This window comes from Hydra vulgaris, chromosome 07 (genome assembly GCF_038396675.1).
Source record: "Hydra vulgaris chromosome 07, alternate assembly HydraT2T_AEP".
NCBI classification, from domain to species: Eukaryota; Metazoa; Cnidaria; class Hydrozoa; order Anthoathecata; family Hydridae; genus Hydra; species Hydra vulgaris.
The window spans coordinates 1,191,682-1,205,000 of record NC_088926.1 but is presented as its reverse complement, the minus strand read 5'-3'; positions in this window follow the sequence as shown (position 1 = coordinate 1,205,000).

The following is a 13,319-nucleotide window of genomic DNA, read 5'->3' as shown; positions in this document are numbered from 1 at the left end:
CAACATGCCCTACAATCACATAACACATTTGCGAGATAATTTACAAAATATATAGGTCTATAATTGAAGTAGATCCTATTTTTAAAATAGGGGAAACCGAAGCCTGAAGCTACTGTTTTAGTAACGAGCTTGACGTAAAATTTGATTCAAATATATATGAATGCAGAATACATGTTATTTGTGCTAACTGTTTTAAAAGTATATTTGGTATACCGTCAGGTCCAAGTGATGTTCTAGGTTTTAGACTTTTTAGTTTTTGATGAACTATCTTTGCTGAAAAACCTACGAAATCCATCTTAATGTGCAAATTTCCGTCATCTACGGTAAAAACACTTCCAAAGTGTTTGTTAATCACTTCCGAGATTTCAACATTGCTAGTAATAAAGTTGCTATTAGTTTTTAGAGGATATATTTTTTTGGGATTGTTTAGATTTTTATTTACGTAACTAAAAAACTTATTTGAGTTATTTTCTTTGACCAGTTTTAGTTCCACATTTTTGTGGTGTGTGGTATGGCTTTTTTACATTAAGATGAATATTGGATAAATGCTTTTTTGTACAAGATGGTCTTAGTGATCGACCATCTTTTCCATAGAAATGAATGAGCATTTTATAAATATACTTTGGATAAGAATTTTTTTTAATTATGGTATATTGTTCTGATTGGATCAAAACGATCAATACCTTTACGAAGATTATCAGAAAAGATGTTCTAATACTCTTCAGTTGTAAAAACAAAAAAAAAATCGAAGTTCCAACTTATTTTTGATAAATGAGAAATAAAATCAATTACATCTGTATTATTGAAATCGTAAAAAGTTTCAGAGTTTGTTTTGGGCTGATAATAATTAAAGGTATTTATATGAAAAAAGACTGAGTTGCGGGCGCTTGTACTAAATGGACACTCAACAGAAATATTACTTAATAGGGAAATGATATTTGAAAAAACAAGATCAAGAATATTATTTTTTCGAGTGGGTTTCGAGTTTTCGAATTATATTTAGAATTATATTTAGTTAATATAATATATAACAAATAAACAAAAATAACAAAAATAAATATAAGAAATAAATTTTTATAACAAAATAATAAATTTAAACATGTATAAAAAAAAAATTGGAATAAAATAAAAATTTTAAAAAATGATAAAAGATGATGAAAGTAGTAGAAAAGTAAAAAAATACCTTATGGTAAAAAAAAAAACATATCCCCGAAAACGCAGACTCTGAGAATATATATATATATATATATATATATATATATATATATATATATATATATATATATATATATATATATATATATATATATATATATATATATATATATATATATATATATATATATATATATATATATATATATATATATATATATAAACTATATATATATATATATATATATATAACTATATATATATATATATATATATATATATATATATATATATATATATATATATATATATATATATATATATATATATATATATATATATATATATAATATATATATATATATATATATATATATATATATATATATATATATATATATATATATATATATATATATATATATATATATATATACATTGGCTATTCTAAACCGTTTTCGACAGTGCCTAAAAAATGAGGACCTTATTTTTTTTTTTTCTTTTTTACGTTTTTTACGGCAAATGTTTTTTTTACGGAAAAACGCCGCACAGTGAGTCAGAAAGGTGAAATAACGGCAAAAATTATATAACTATCATATATAATTATGCGATACATCAATATTATCGTATTTTGGGTCAAAAAATTTAAATTTTTCATTAAAAATAATTTTTACGCGTACCTATGACGCGTAGGGCGTGCGCATACGCGTGTAACTGTCTTTTACGCGCGTAAAATATAACCTAAATAAAAAAATCGAATTCCTTGATCCAAAATACCATATAAAAGAATACCACATATTTTTTAATCTAAATATTTCTTGTGCCTAAGGCTCGTACTACTTACGCGTATACGCGTTAGAGACTTTTACGCGCACAATCACTGACTTAATTTAAAAAAATTAAATTCCTCAAACCAAAACATTTATTAATTAAAAAGAAAAACTGGTTCGAAAAATATTTTAATATTATATAATATTAAATTATATTAAAAACAAAATAAATATTTATCTTATCTAATTTTTCTTTCAAGAAAACAAAAAAAGAAAACCTTATACTAATAAAAAGGCTTTATTTCATTATTACAGCATTAACAAACATAAAACGTCAGGGGTAAGTGTTTTTCCATTTTCAACCTTGTATTTTTTAAAACAAGTGTTTGATATTACAGGATCACTTCTAATCAACAAGTATTGGTACTGGTTTTTCATTCATTTCTAGATATCTTGGCTGTATTGTTTAATCTAGCTTTGCGAATTTCTTAATTTAGAGCCTCTTGTGACTCTTCAGAGAAGTAATCAATTGGCAGTTCTAATGCCTCAGATATTTGCACACCATGTTCTAAGAGTTTATGAACAGTTGGGGGAATCACATACCAGCAATAGTTTTTGAGTATAAGAGCTGTAGTTTCATAGCAATACTGGCCAAAACTTTCAGAGTTCAACTCATAACAGGAGCATACTGCTATTAGGATTGTCCTCAATCTAATAATTACATCTACTGCCACTCCCGTTATATCAGCGAAAGTTTCAGCATTTTCAAATGCTCTTCTGGCAGTGTTTCCATCGTTAGTGTTGCCAAAACTCTGTTTGGGCATAACAACTATAAGACTTAGCTCTTCTCTAAACCTCAGTTGAATGTTCGTTTTTTTACTTTTTACTAATGCTTTTTCAGCAGGGGATTTGGCAAAGTATTTTTTAATGTCTAATTTATATCCTAAATGTAAAATGTATTCAAAACATCTGAGCCAGCAATGCAGAGTAGAAAGACCCAAAGATAAAGCTTTTTCATTGATTAGTTTAGATCTGATCAATGCTGGGTTATTAAGTTCACTGGGCTTAGCTCCGCAAACATTACATGATTACGAGGACAGAGTGTTAGTGAGGGCATTAACCACTTTACCATCAAACATGGTTTAATCTAGTTTGAACTTAAATGTGATAGTCGTATCCGTTTTGCCTTCCCATACTTCTAACTTTACTTCAAACTTGACTAGTCTATTTATTTCTGCTTTTAAAAGTTCATATTCATTTCTTATCAATTCTTCCGTTTCTTTTTGATATTGGAGATGGAGGGGTCTACAGTAATGTGTACTAGAGGGCTTTTTATTTAACCATACATTTTTGTTCATGATGGTTAATTTAAGTGGAACTACAGCTGTCTGGAAAAGACTTTGTTCATTAACTTGGGCTTCACCAATATTTGTATCAGTGTATTTTTGTTTATAGACACTTTGACTGGAGGCACCATCAAAACCACCTTTAAAATGAAGTAGACCTTTAAACCTCCCCCCAATTTCAGCAAACATTCTCATAGAGTCTTGGCATTCCGTAAAATTTAATATCCTTGTCAGAGTATGATTAAACTTACCCTGTAGAGAAGTTGAAGCAGATGTTTCTGTCACAATTAAACCCTCAGGATAACATTTGTGTCTCTCATTCTTAATTTCATGAAGTGAAGGTTAAATATCTGCATTATGTATTATTGATGAATTTCTAGTAATTTGACACTGTTCATCAGAAAGGTCACACTGAATTTTTAAGCTCAAGGCATCTTCGGTTTTCATTTTTATCGGAAAATTTATCTTTTTGATTTTATCTTTTTCAGAGTTTGTAGCACTTTTCACAAGATCAACGAAGTCTTTTTTGCTAGGATCTCTAGAGGCTTTTTTTATTGAAGCTAATGCCAATGCTTTAGCAGGATGTTCAGCCAATTTGGCAACCTTAAACAAGATAATATTTAATATTTAAGCTTGTAAACTATTTTTTTAACTAGGTTGAATTTAATTTATTTATTAATACCTTAGATCTTCTGCTTCTATCACATAAATCTTCCCAGTTCTTGCACTTTCTTCATGAACCTGATGCAACATTTTTTTTGTTAACAGTAACATCTTTGTTCAACCAAGTTCGCTCGTGTTCTAAAAGTCTAGAGAAAGTTCTTGCATACTTCCGCAACTTTGATCGGAATTTACATTTAAATATTATTAGAATTTTCTTTAGATTTATCATTTCAGGTTTTTCAATACTTTCATAGTATAGACCCTCCAGTCTACAAAACTCACGTAGAAGAGTTATCATGATTAATTCCTAACTCTTGAATTATAGGAACTAAATGTATTCTTTTCATGTTGAATGTAAGCAATGAACTATTTTAAGTTATTTTATACACAAGTTTTAATTTTAAAACGTGCACTATGCCATCAAACGTTGCATGTATTGGTTTTTGAGGTTTGATAATTAGCACCATCTGCATGAGCATGAGTTTTTTTACTAATAGGAACTAAATGTATAATTTGTGTAATGAACGAAAGCAATGAACTAATATTCGCTACTTTATACGGCAAGTTTTATTTAAAAACGAAAAAAAACAACAAAAAAACCGAAGTATTTGAAAGGTCTTATTTTAATTGGGGCAAGTTTGGGCAAATGATTTTTAATTTTTCTGCTTTCATATATACTTATTAATGGGAAAATATTAAAACTACCATGGAATCTAGTGGAATCGTTTAGTTTTTAAACTAAACTCATAATTAAACTAATTTAAAAAAATCAATTTATGACACATTTTTGAGATCTCAGTAATGAAAAACTAAAAACAAAATTTATTGTCAAAAATGTTGTTAGTAGTTGCCAAACATCTTGAACATATGACTTCAAATTAAATTTTGAACTGTTTTTACCCATGTCAATCTTAAAAGAGTGATACAAAAGCTAGATTTTTTTGAACGAGTTTTTCGATAAATAAAATAAATTAGTCTCGGAAAAAGTCGTATAAATTGATGAAATCTTGAAAATTGTTCACAAATTAGTTAATTATTGACTTTTAGTGGTATTTAGTGACATTATAATTAAATTAATTAATTTCCAGCAATACTTTTTTTATGGGGAGTTTTTTGTCGTTTTTTATGGATTTGGACTCACTGTGCGTCGCACAGTGTATCGCTTCATACAAGCTAGGCGGACAAAAATATTTTGTTTTGTAATTTCATTCCTAAGAATCTAGTTAACAATATTTTGGTGTTTTATTGATTAGTTACGCAGAAGGGTTGCCTGGGGAAGGCTACCCTACTGCGTTTAAGCTTAAAGGGGCGCCAAAAAGTCAATTTTATTATAAAAAGTATATTTTTTTTAATTTTATTGTAAAAAAAGCGATATTTTAATTATCTTTAATTTTTTAAAAGTTTTTGTTTTGAAAAAGATAATTAAGTAACAAAAATAAATACTAAAATTCAACACATAAATAATGTAATAAAATTTTGGCTAAAATAAAAATATACTCACTACAAATATACAAAGTATAAAAATATACTCACTACACTACGTAAAATAAAAAAATATTTTATTAATAATTAATTATTATCGGATGAATCTTTGTTATTTTCACTACCAGATGAATCGGACTCTAAATAATCTTCATCTTTACACATAATTCTATTTTCATCAAGCTGTGGTGGTATTATAGGTGGGATAATTTAATTCAAAACTTCAAACGCTATTTTACCAGTTTTCTTGACAATTGTCTGTGTGAGTTGATGACAGCATCTGATGTTACCAAAAGCATATTGAGCAAATCTATATTTATGCAAATACGTGAATTTTTTCTTGTATGGTGTTCGCGAAATCGACAAAAATCTTTATTGCGGGCTTCTTGAGACTCTTCCGACAGTAGTCCTATTGGAAGAAGGCATGTTTTTATAACTTCCGTGCTATGTACAAGTATTTTGTGCACAGTTACAGGTTCTTTTTTTTTTTTTGTTTTTGTTCTTTATTACAATATTTAATACAATATTTACAAATACATCAATAAGAAAAATTACATGCAAAGAAATCGTTAAAAAATAAATAAAGAATAAAGATAAAGAACGCGGATACTCAAAGAAGACCATACAGGTCTTGTCACTGAGAACCGCTGTTGAAGAACTTTGAACTTAATTTAGGTTTTAGAAAAAACAAAAATAAATAAATACAAATTTTAAACTTTTCTTTAGCTATGGTCTTTATGGCTTGAATTAAAATACTTCTTCTGAACCACTCAAGCGAAAACAATAATATCATAGTATTCTTGATAAACAAATACGTCTCGCATCTTACTCGCATCTATACGATCACTGATTCTTGTTACTCAAATGTATCTTACAATTACACTAATCTTAATTGTTAATTAATTAATAAATAAACGAAAATAATAAGAATATGATTGCACTAGGTACATCCAAATGCACTTTAAGGTTGTCCAAAAGATTGTGTAGAAGAATTTATCAAATGTTGGTGCGTTTACATTTACGCGTCCACCGACAAAAATGCTAAACCACTGTCAAAGGATGGTTAACTTCCAAAAGTATCATACATACAATATTTGCAGATACATCCATTCACATACATCCATTCACATACATCAATTTTTTTTTTTAATTTTTATTTTGTTTTTGTTTTTATCTTTTTATATATTTTTTTATTTACAAAATTAAATTCAATATTAAAAGTATATACCGTTCGTAATACAAATTATTTACAAATATTACGAATTACAATAAAAATTAAAGTAAACAAGTAAATAATAAACTTTTAACAAAATTCAAATAATAGTGTTTAAATATAGTTTCTCACATAAACTTTAAATCAATATTGTATAAAAGTAAAATATAAATGAGTGATGACAAAACTGGGTATAATTAAAAAGTATATAAATATATTTTCAATTGAGAAAATTACTTTTTTTAGTTTTCTTTTGAACATATAATAATTCCATTCATGAGAAAAATCAAAATTTTTTAAAATTATTTGGTTCCATAAAAAAAGCTCCACGAAAAGAAATGCAAAATTTACCAAAGTTTGTTTGAAATTTTGGTTGTTCAATAAAATTATTATTTCTTAAAGAATATTTATTTTTTTCTTTTAAAGAAGATAAATCAAAAAAGGAAGCTAGAGATGAGTTGGTTTTACATTTAAAAATAAAACAAAGAACATTATAAACATTTACTTGATATATATTAAAAACATTCATGTTAAGTAAGAGTGGCCTTGAGTGAGTAAAACAATTTTTGAAATTTATAAGACGTGCAATATGCTTCTGCTGACAATAAAGTGGCTTTTATTTATTTTTATGGGTATTACCCCATGCAATATTAGCATAATTAGTATGACAGTGTATAAAAGAGTAATATAGTTGAGTTAATGAATGTTTGTTTAAAACGCTTCTTGCTTTATATAATTATATGTTTTATATAACTTATATGTTAATGCTTTATATAATTTTTATGCTTGTTATATTCAATATCAAATGCCCCTTCCAAGAGATCAGAAAGTGTTGATTTTTTATCAAGACATAAATATATATATATATATATATATATATATATATATATATATATATATATATATATATATATATATAATTATTACATATAAAAATCGAGATTTTGGGGCCCGAATAAAGATTCGGGGTTCTGCAATGGCACCATCTAGCCATGACACTAAGAGTGCGCAATAATCAATTTCTTCCAAAGACTACTTATAATCTTCTTTTGAAACTAGTAAGTTTTACTTAAAGTAGTGTTCAACCCCAAGTCCGTTTTTTAACGAAGCCTGACTCTAAGTGAAATATCACCCTGAGTACGGTTTTTCGTTAAAACTCGGGGTAGGTCAACTTTCACTTGGGGTGAGTTCTTAGTATTTTTATTTTATGCGTTATTTATAATTTTGTTTAATGTGAATTTTTAAATTATTTTTATTCTAAGCGTATTAATTTTTAATTGTTATACCTTTTAAAATATTTTAAAATACTTTCTATAAAAACAAGTTGTTGTTTTGGGTTGTATTTTGTAACAATATTTACAAATTTAAAGATTCAGTTAAATTTTAAAGATTTTTAAAAACTTTAAAGATTAAGTTAAGATTTAACGATTCAGTTATGATGTTAAAAGTACTGTTTTCCAACCTATCAAAATGTTTCATAATACTATTAAGATTGTTAGGTCAAGACATGTTTGCAATTCTATGTCAGTTAATTTTCTAATATAATATTTATTCAAGATTATGTATATACAAGTTTTAAATGTGTGCATGTTAGTGTTAGGTAAGTGTGTTTATGTCTTTAAAATACCCTGATTAGTATATTAAAGGTTCAAAACTAAAATGTTAAATTTTAAACTAAAAGCTAACCTTCACTTTTAGAAATGATTTTAATAGTTTAACCTCTGTCAGATGTTTATCTTTAAAATCATAAACTAAGAGTTCAGGTTAATAAAAAGCTGGTAATTATTTTATCAATTTAAAAAACTTTTAACTATTTTTATTTGCATTTGCAATTTTATGTATATTTCTTTTAATTTCTTTGACATTTTTTATTATGGAATTTATTATTATTATTGTTTGTTTACTTTTACATACTAGTTTACAGTTCATTGTTATAACAACTATATATGTAACAGTGGATCGTATTGTTATAATTTATTCAGGTTTTTACATGTTTTTTTTTTAAAAAAAGTGTTATGGTTTGATTATTTCACAAATATCAAACATAATTTCAGACAAAGCTGCACTTAACTATTTTACTGTAACCAAATCTGATCAAGCTTAACCAGGGCCGTTGACACGGCCTTTAAAGTGTGGGGAGGGGCAACTCCTCAATTTCTAGAAAAGTACTACATTTCTAAAAAAAGGCAACGAATTTGATGAGTTTTAAAGGCGTCAAAGGTAATCCAAAGAATATGTTAATTATCTAGATAATAACAAACTACCATGATATATCATTCCTAGTTATCGTGGCAACCTTTTTCACATTTTCTATACCCTTCATTTTTCATACCAGTTTTATTTATCAAACACTGTAGTGAGTTTCAATTTAATTCTAATTCAGGAGCCTAGTTTTACGATCTATAACAAATTTATGCTCTATTGATGAAAAGCTTATACAAATAATTTGCATTATCGCTGTAAAAGATTTTGTACTAATATGATTTTGTACTGAATATACGATATATTTTTTCATTACTTTTACAGCACTCTTAAAGAAGCAACTGGAAGAAGACGATTTTACAGTATAGATAGTGAAGAGTATAATATAAAAGATTTTTGTGATGTCACAGCTTTTTTTTAAACGGAATAAAATAAAATATGTATATATATATATATATATATATATATATATATATATATATATATATATATATATATATATATATATATATTAGAGTGTTCAAAGTAATTAAAAAACAGATTGTTAATAGATTTGTAAAAACACTCTAGCTTTTTTTTAATCTGAGTTTCTCCATTGCTGGATCAACAGAAAGCTTCCTGATGATCAAGCAATGGTGAAACTCAGAGTAGAAACTAGATGTTTTTACTAATATATATATATATATATATATATATATATATATATATATATATATATATATATATATATATATATATATATATATATATATATATATATATATATACATATAAATTTGCGTGACGTCATGTCATATTGCTGACTTAAGTATGCAATATCAGTTTATATATATATATATATATATATATATATATATATATATATATATATATATATATATATATATATATATATATATATATATATATATATATATATATATATAGTATATATTTTAAGCTCACAAATTATTGATTTATTAACGCTTGTAATGAAGTATCAACAACAAAATAATCTGCAGTGTATCTTTGAATGTAAAAGCTTAATCTTATATATTGTGTGATGTGTGAGTATTCAAATTGAATTGGAGTGTTTTCAGTTATTATAATTTCTGCGCTACCATTAAATGCAAAGCGTTTATTTTGCTTTCCTTCCTGATTAACTTAGTGAAACATCCATTTTGCTGAAAAATTTATTCCGTCAAATCGACAAGGATCAAAAACTTTATTTAGCTGCTTCTATGGTTTTTATTTTCATTAGGAGTTTTTTTTTGTTATTGTGCGTCTGTAGCATGCTACTAGCGCAACCATATGCTTTCATCAGAGTTACGATATTTTTCATAACTCCCGGAAATAACAATGAAACTGAAGGAGCTAAACCAGTCGTCTTTCCTTTTGCTAGTTTACGAAGAAATGCTTTACTGATTTCTTTAAGGTAGCCCTCTATCATTGGACCAGCCAATGCCAAACGGCAATCTACATTTCTCTCAACAATATCATTCATTTCTTCTCCACAAAAAGATTTTTCACTATGAATACCATTAATTATTTCTTTAGTCCATCTGGGTTGGCATGTTCCAACCCTCAGTTCTTCTTCAACCCAAAAGTTATTACCTCGCTCTATGGACATAGTTGAATGCTTAAAACAGATAGAGTAAATGTGTTCGTTATATCCGCATAATAAATAATTTTTTAAAATCTCATAAATCTTAGCAAGTGGGAGAAAAACAATCAAAAATAACCGCCGTGTTTCATTTAAAGTTTTAACAACTTTATTCAAATAACAACATAATCCTCTAGACGTGTGATTCAGAAGATCTTGTAATTTAATTTCTGAACAAGTTTCTGTAACTGTTATCAATTCTTCTGGTGGATAACATCCCTCTTTGGTTTTTTTTATAAGTGAATAACATGGATAGATATTCTTGTTGGCTGCATGAATAATTTCATATTGTTTTTTTGTCATATCAACTTCCACAAAAATTGACAACTCTTTTGATGGTGTGTGCTTATTAATGATATCTTTTTAATGATATAGTGTCACTTTTTCTATATTGTTTGACTTTTGTGGGTGTAAATAAAATTTCCTTTATAACGTTAAACGTGTCACTGTTCCCGGTAGCACATTGACTCATTTGAGCAGCATACTGCTCACAATGTATATGTTCCCTTAAAACCCTTGTTTTTCGCCTTCTCGTTGGTGAACTTGATTCACAAAATTCTTTTGACAGTCAGCCGGGCTTTGCTACCGTCCAAGTTGGTAAAGCTATGGTGGTATTGAGCCATTGTTCGTTGTTTTTTAAAATCGCTCTCTTTTACGGCTAGCTTCTTCCCATTTTTGTTTAAACTGGAACTTAAAAGGTGAAAAAATGGTTTTTAGTCCACTTTCTTTATTTGCAGGCCATTTGGTTATGTTTTTAAGGTGTTCTAATAAAAACACGAGTTTTTTTCTCGGAACTTTGCTCCAAGACTCCATAAAGTGATCGTCTAGTCATCTTTATTGTGATAGCTTGAGATTCTACAATAAAAATATAAATTAAATTAAATAAAAGTTTTAATCACAAAAAAAATGTTTTTGCCTTATTGACTAAGAAAATTAACAAAATTTTAGGGTGCGTACATGTGCAACCTTTTTTTTTTTAATGGTAAATAGAATATCTAAGCTTTACGTGAAGCACAAGCTCGTAGCTTAATAAGGCTTAATTGACATTCAAAAACACATTAATATCGCGTATACAAAAAAATAAACGTTAAATTTTTTACATCAAATATAGTTGATGAGAAATGTGACAATTGTGTTAATTACATTTCTACATTTTAGACACTCAAATCATTAATCTAATTAAATATTAGATCTAATAAAAGACTCCAGGTCCTAAAAATATTTAGTGAAAATATCTCAACATTTTCAAAACAGGCTAAGTTAAACAGGGTTACAACATCAAAATGTACTAAGTCCGCAGCGAATCCAATGACCTTATAATTTTTTAGCAGCCACAATAAAAGGTGTGTTTATATTAAAATTAACTTTTTGTAGGCGTTTCAACTTTTACTTAATATTCACATAGAAAAAATGACTAAAATTACACAAGATTTTATAGCTGTTGGAGAAAAAGCAAGCCACCGTTTTACTAAAGGTAACGCAAGGAAAAGAAAACAAGTTGAAATACAAGTAGTGTATTTTTATATTATGAATATTAAAAGTTTTATGCAAACAGAATTATACAAATTTATTTTATATATTTATAAGATAAATTTGTATGATTCGGTTTATATATATATATAAATGTATATATATATAAATATACATTTTAGTTTTTCGGACCAAAACCACCTTCAAAACATTATTGCCAACATGAACAGAAAACGACATGCAAATGTTCTGGAATAAAAAATACTGACCTCTACCTTTTTAATGCTCATTTTTATAATGCTATCAAAAAATGTGACCAAGGCAAAATATATATTAAAGTTTTTGTCTGTTCAGAAAAAAAAACGATTAATAAAAAAAAGCAATTTTATCTTTAAAAAATGAGAAATAGATCTAATTGTGAAGTTAGTTATTTTATGGAAAAAGAAAACAGACAAGTAAGGCATGTTTGTAAAGACACTTTTCTAAAATACTTACATGTTGGTAAAACTAGTGTTCAAAATATTGCAAAACATTTCTTTAAACATGGTAATCCTAGAAAAGAAAACAAAGGTGTTGATAAAAAGAGTCACAATTTATAAAGACTCTTTCTGGAAGGAGAGTCATTATAGCAGAAAGAAATCTGTATCACTTTATCTACCATCAGAGCTTAAAAACATTAAAACAGTATAGAAATTGTAAGCAGATAAGGAACCCAATCTACCAGTAACATGAATTTTTCCGAAAAATTTTTATAATCAACTTTAAATTAGGGTTTGCTTCTCCTAAATCAGATGCATGTTTGTTTTGTAAAAGTATTTGAAACCATTCCCGATCAGCAAGCTTATTACAACAGGCAACTATACATATACAACTTTTGTGTTGTAGAAAACAAAAATAACGGATTATTAAATCAAGATGACACTATCTATACTTGGAATGAGAATGATGTCAAAAAGAATAGTTCTTTCTGTTCCAGTGCAGTATTTGACAAGCTCTGCAGGACAAACATGGATGGCATAGACACTGTTTGTTTAGTTTCTGAAGCATGTGGTGGTTAAAATAAAAATATTGCTTTAATTTATGTCGCAGGCTTGTGGCTGTTAAGACATGCACTGATATTAATAAAAACAGTTGAACTTTTGTTTCCAGTTTAAGGACATACATTATTGCCTTGTGACCGTGTATTTGGAACTTTAGAAAAAAAGCTTAAAAAGATTAAACAAATACATTCCCCAGAAGAGCACTTTAATGTCTACAGTACACAGGGAAAATTGCAGAAAGAGACTGGAGTGTGTTAGATTTTAATTCGGTATCTCTAAGAATTTTTAAAAAACCATTCAACTCGTCAGGATAAGGGGTTAGCCAATCAAAATTCA